The 6,612-nt window shown below is 35.9% G+C and overlaps 1 pseudogene; it reads left to right on the forward strand.

The window, feature by feature from the left end:
- Positions 1-1,913: 1,913 nt before the first annotated feature.
- On the forward strand, positions 1,914-6,352 carry LOC113080376 (target of EGR1 protein 1-like; annotated as a pseudogene).
- Positions 6,353-6,612: the final 260 nt, after the last annotated feature.

The following is a 6,612-nucleotide window of genomic DNA, read 5'->3' on the forward strand; positions in this document are numbered from 1 at the left end:
TCTTATGGTTCTAATTTGTTGAGATAGTGAATTGGTGGGTTTTTGTTAAATGTGAGCCAAAATCATCACAATTAAAAGAACCAAAGACTTACTACTTCAGTCTGTGTGTACTGAAATTATTTAATACTCAAGTTTCACAATTTGAGTTGAATTACTAAAATAAATTTACTTTTCCAAGATATTCTAATTTATTGAGATGCGTCTGTAAATATTTGTTACCCACAATGTATAACTAATACAGAAGGGCTTCTAAATTGCCCTGATATTGTAATAACAATTACAAAATAATAAAATAAAGCAGTTCTTTTGTTATCTGTTGAAATTTGGGACGGCTTCTTGAGATACTCAAAATGATGATGGCTTTGCTATCATAATCACATACATTTACATTCAGCATCTGGCTCATATGTAAAATGTAAATGTAAACATTTTGATGCATTAATCTCTAAACATTTTCATCATCTTCAAAATCAACATTTTGCATCTTCCTCATCAGATCCACCATTAATTGATGCTAACTTGCTCTGTGGGGAATCACTGAACCATGTGAAGATTTGCTGGTGATACTGAAGCTGGTGTTTTATTTAGTTTTATGCTTGCATAATATTAATTAATTTCAGATATTTACATACATACCTAAACTATAAATTTTTTAACAAAAAATGAATCAGAAAACTTTTACATTGTGCATTTTCCCCCCCATTTTGTTGATAAATGGGGAAATCCAATACTTTTGAAAGAGAATGCAAAAAGCAAATGGGAAGTATGTTGGGGGAACTGAATACTTTGCAAGAGAAGGCAAAAATTTTAGGAGTGAGCACAAAGAAGAACACAAATGTTTGAGGGAATAAGGGAACACTAAAGACTACAAAGGTTATGTGATCGAATCCCAGGTTTCTCAGTCTAAAACAATACATTACCTCACAAAACAAAAATTTTGTGAAGGCAAGAATTATTTGAAAAACAGCACCTTTGCAAGAGCAGAAAAAAAAATTGCCATTGAATGCAAAATTGCAGGTAATCCAAAAGTTTTGTGAGCGAATGCAAAGTTTCTCTAGGAAACGAAATTGTGAGAGAACAGTGAAATGCAATAACAATAACGAAGAAAAGGAATTCAAAAGTTTTACTAGTAAAATCAAAAGCACTGATTTTCCCCTATCTCGTGTCCCCTCAGAGGCTCTGTACTAATAACTTTAACTGGCTCATTTTTAACAGTTAACACTGTGGGGTGACAGGAGAGGGAGGGTCGGTTACATCAAACTGTGTGGGGATGGCGTTGGGTTTGAGTTTCCTTCCCCCTGCTGGTGATCTGGCGATCTCCTCAAACTGGCAGTGGTCCTGCACGTCATGAAAAATAAAAATACAGCTTTATGACAAAAAAAAAAAAAAAAAAAAAAAAAAAAAAAATGCATATAATATTACATAAAAAAGAGACTAATATACTAATGTTTTAATTGTCGTCTTTTGTAGAATTGAATGTTCGCATGCTTTTCACTTGCCTGGCTGGCACAGTCTGGAGCAGGGAGTGGGAACAAAATCACGCCGACAGTTTACAAGCCACTTTCTCATGCGCAAGGGGTCTTTCGGAAAGCGAAAGAGCTGCTTTCCAATAGTTGTGGAGTTCGAGCAGTTTGGAGCGGAGCATCCACCCATTTTTATTTACATATGCCAAATGTTTAACTTATCATCTGGGCACAACAACGATGACACGTAGCGGACTGTTACAGTTACGACTCAGCAGGTGTATTATTAAAAATACTTTACACGTCAGAAAAAGATACGCAAGTCATTTTAGCAGACGTGCGCAATGAATTTACTTGCGGTCTCTTTAATATAAATATGAATATAAAATGCGATTCCTTAAGACGATTTGTTTTACTAAAATGTGAAATGCAGAATTTGTTTGAGCCAAAATGGCGTCAGTCAGTTCGGTAGGCTACTTGATTACGTGTTTCCTCAGAGTTGACTTTAGTAATGCCTGTATAAAATTCGTCCACATTTAGCAGATGTAAATTATTATACATACGTATGCATGCGCAGCATATTTGTATAAGTTATAATTCAACAAGTTTTCACGAAGATGCAAAACAATCGTTTAAAGTAGACTGTATTGTTCCTCATTCAAGTTTAGATGCCGAGGTAAATGATCACATTGTATTTTTCAACTGGCCTGATTAATAGTTGTATTGCATTCAGTGTAGTAACAGTTAAATACAAACAAAAAGTAAAAAAAAAAAAAAAAAAAAAAAAAAAAAAAAAAAAAGACTGTACTTACAAAGACTGTAAGAGAAAGAAGAAGAAGAAGAACAACAACATTACGGAATAAAAAAAAAGTTGAACTTATGAGCAGTTGTACATATTAAGCTTTATGTTCTCATATTTAAAAGTGGTTAAAAGTATAGATATAAGGGGTTTCTGAGATATGTTTGACTTGTCAATGTACATTTTAATGTACATAACATTTTTCTGAACTAATTAAAATATTCATGGTACAGTATATTCATGTTATGTACATATTTCTTAGACTGTCAAGAAATTAATAGTATTTACTAAATGTATTATATTCTCGTCTATCCTTCACACTCTAGTCCAGTAGGTGGCGGAAACGCTCCTCATGCCAATCTTCATGAAGCATAGAAGAAACTCTAGTCGTAAGTGTACAAACAAACTCGCATGTTACAAACACGGGTAACTTAACTTATAATAGTGTGAAGAACACATTAACGACGTTTAAGGAGTACATATAGGAGCAGTTGTTTAAACGTGAAATCTAGATACTTAATGACGGGGACATGTAAATTATAGATGTAAGTTATTCGGTTCTAATTTACGCCCCCAAATGAAACTTTGCCAACAGTATCTGCATCGACAGCATTATCATCTTGTATTAACGTTACTTATAAATAACAGCGGTGACTTCTTGTCGTCGTTTAGACCGACAGTTTGCGGTTTAGTAAAGACCAGTAAGAAAGTCGCTGTTTAGCAGATGTTAGTTTATTTAGGGGATTTATATAATGTCAACCTCGATGATGGTCCTAGTTATCGATGTACAGGCAAACAACTTTAAGGAGTTGTGGGCAGCAATGGTGATAGCCATTAAAACATCTTCATTCATTGCCCTTGATCAGTGTTGGGCAAGTTACTTTTAAAAAGTAATTAGTTACAGTTACTAGTTACTTCTTCCAAAAAGTAACTAAATTAGTAACTCAGTTACAAATTTTTAAAGTAACTAGTTACTTAAGAAAGTAACTATTGCGTTACTTTCAAGTAAAATTACATTTTAAATGCTCAAACGTGACCCCACCTCTACCCCTCTTTAAAGGAACTTAAAATACATGTGCATGTTCAATTATTTATGATAAATCTGAATATTATAATGAAATGGACACTTAATACAATACATTATTAACAGAAACACGAAACATTGTACACACATCTAAAAACAAAAGTTGCTGTGGGAAAAAGTGAGACTAGCCTCCAATCAAATGGCATGTATGTAGATATTATGTTTATATAGTGGATCAATGCAAATAACACGATAGATTTTTGGGAACTTTTGATATTTCCTTTTATTGTTTCTTTAATTTCTTGAAGGAAAAAGTAATGTATATACTTCCATTTAGAGAAGGCTACTTTTGGATTATTTGGGCTCGTCGCCATACCTGTCTCTGGTTGACTGACTGGCTTGTGTTGTTCGTTGTGTGTCCTGTCCTGTCCGATGATGGGTCGTTCGCGAATGAGCGTTAGTGATGATGGATCGACTCGTTCGCGAATGAGCTTTTGATGAGTCGTTCGCGATTCGCGAATGAGCCGACTCTAAGAGCCGGCTTTTTTAGTTGAACTTCGGGAGCTGGCTCGCATATCTGAAGAGCCAACTCTATTTTTTCAAATTTAGCCTATAGAAATTAAATAATTATGTAATAAAAATTGAAATATTATAGTCAAAGTCATTTAAAGAGCCGTTTGTGAGCCAAAGAGCCGGCTCTTTTCAGTGAGCTGAGTCAAAAGAGCCGAATTCCCATCACTACTATGCGTGCTTTCGAACACCCGCCCAACTCTACCTCTGATTGGCTTACAATGAAATTTTACTCTACCTCAGCCAATCGTCAGCATTTATGCGCTTGTCTCGTGCTCTGCCCACTAACCAAGGAAGAACAGTAAAAAAAGTATTTGCCTCTCGCTCAGAGATCTAGTTGGTCTGATGAAAAAAAAAAAACAGCTTCATCATCAGTTATAGTAACGCGCCGCATTTTTTGGCAGTAACGGTAACGGCGTTATTAAGATGAGAAGAGTAATCAATTAGATTACTCGTTACTGGAAAAAGTAACGCCGTTATTTATAACGCCGTTATTCCCATCACTGCCCTTGATACGGTCTGTATCTAGAAACTAAACCGAATGTGGACATTTAAGTGTTAAATACTTTACTTCAACAAGCTATATGCTGGAGGCGTTCCTTATTATAAGGGTAATGATAAAGTATGATTGAACCTATTCAAAAAATTTTGAAACTTTTTTTCTTTTTTTTTATCAAGAACTTTAAGATTTGGAAGCTTAAGTGTGTTTTGTGCTTGTTTTAGAGAGGTGATGCCCATGGGGTAAACATGCGCTCTTTGTTCGTAGAACTGCTCAGGGCCAACAAGCCTTTAGTGGTCCATAATGGTCTGATAGACATGGTCTTCCTGTACCAGTGCTTCTATGCCCATCTACCTGAGGAACTGGGCACATGTATTGCCGATCTGTCCCAGATGTTTCCCTTAGGCATCTATGACACTAAGTATGCAACAGAGTATGAGCTGAGGTTTTACAGCCTCATACCTGGAATATGCCTATAAGAAGTGGTATGTGTAATATCTCTATGTCAAAAGTACAACAAAGTGTACATGTCTGTTCAGTACCTCAAATGTAAGGCATTTTCTTTGTCCTCCACAGTAAGCTGGAAAATAGCAAAGCCATCGCAGGAGGTGGCAATGGGAGTCATGTGTTCAGAGAGTTTTATAAATATACAGGCAACATGCAGAGCTACATAGACTACAGGCCCTGCTCGGACTACCAGAATCAGCATGGTGCCCTCAACATCTGTGTTCAGTTCTCTGTGAGTGCCTCAACACTACTACTACTGTTCAGAAATCAAAACTTTTCTATTAATTCTCAAACTGATATAGAGACAACAATAAGGAAAAATAGTTTAAATAATGTTTTAAATGGCCGCTTTTTACTAGTAAGTTCTATAAAAGATCAAGGTCAGTACTGTCAATAATGATACTTGTATAATATTTGATTTCATAGAAGTATCAATGAACGGCAAATTATCAGATTTGTTTACTGACATTTACACAATATTTTTCTGTATGAATCTTGTAACTTAATTTACATAAACCCATTAAAACAAATATGCATTCACCTTAAATATGAAATGACTCCAGATGATGTTTCGGTCATCACTCGATCTGTGCTGTTTGAATGAGAGCTGTCTGTGACTTTCCCCCCCACTTTCAAGCCTTGAGATTCATGCAAAACAAATAAAACCACTAGTAAATGATAACACTTGTGGTATTTTGTGAATATAAATACATATCATTAGAATTATAATAGGTCTCACTTTAACTTATCCCTTTGTGATTGTATACCTCATGGCCTGAAGGGATGTTATACCACAAAAATACAGCATTTTGTATGTGACACTTGGTAATGTTTTCTGCTCTAGGCGTATGGATGGTGTCCTAACGGCTCGCAGTGCCCCATGTCACATGACACAGACCTTAGAATTCAGCATGATGAGGAGACCAGAGAGGAAGAAAAGGAAGCACAATAACAAAAAGAAAGCTTCCAAAGACATGCAGTTCCCCTCAGGGCAAAAAGTCACACTTTGAAGAGGCCATTGTGGACCAAGCAGTGTCCATATCTGAACCAGCACTCCCTGAACATCAGGAGAAGACAGCGAGTTCTGAGCCAACAGATGCTGTGCATGCGTTTGAACCTGGGAAAACAGCCAGCAAGAAAGGAAATGAGGAATCTCAGCCAGAAGCACCTTCTGAAGTCCTGATAGACCAAAAGAGAAGAAAGTGGAAGGAGGAACTCACCGAGCAGGGTTTGACGCTTTCATAACGGTCTATATTTTTGCTTATGCCAGAAATCTGACAAAAAACACAGAAGAACCCAGCACTGCTCCCCGCATGTCTCAATAAACTCTTCCTCAGTGGCAAGTCTGTTCCTCTACACGTAGCCAAAAGCACCTTCTCCAAGTCTTCAAAGGCTCATGTGCACAAGATGGACTATGTCTGGGGAAAAAGCTCTGCTGTAAAACCTGAGGGAACAGCATAGAAACCTTTGATTTTCAGATTTCCATATTTGTGTACACTTTTGTTCAAATAAAAAAAAAAAAAAAAAAATATATATATATATATATATATATATATATATATATTTTTACCGTTTTCTGACCAGGGCATGGCTGTTTTTCGTCTTCTGATTTTAAATCTAAATTCAGTATTCTTAACAGTTTGCTAGAGTAGACTTAGTAGATACTATAAAAGAGCCTTTAAATGCAAGGTTTACTACAATGGGAATAGAAAAAAATAATAATAACAGAGTTGGGGGGAAAAAAAGGAAC

Source organism: Carassius auratus, unplaced genomic scaffold, assembly GCF_003368295.1.
Source record: "Carassius auratus strain Wakin unplaced genomic scaffold, ASM336829v1 scaf_tig00031124, whole genome shotgun sequence".
Lineage (NCBI taxonomy): Eukaryota > Metazoa > Chordata > Actinopteri > Cypriniformes > Cyprinidae > Carassius > Carassius auratus.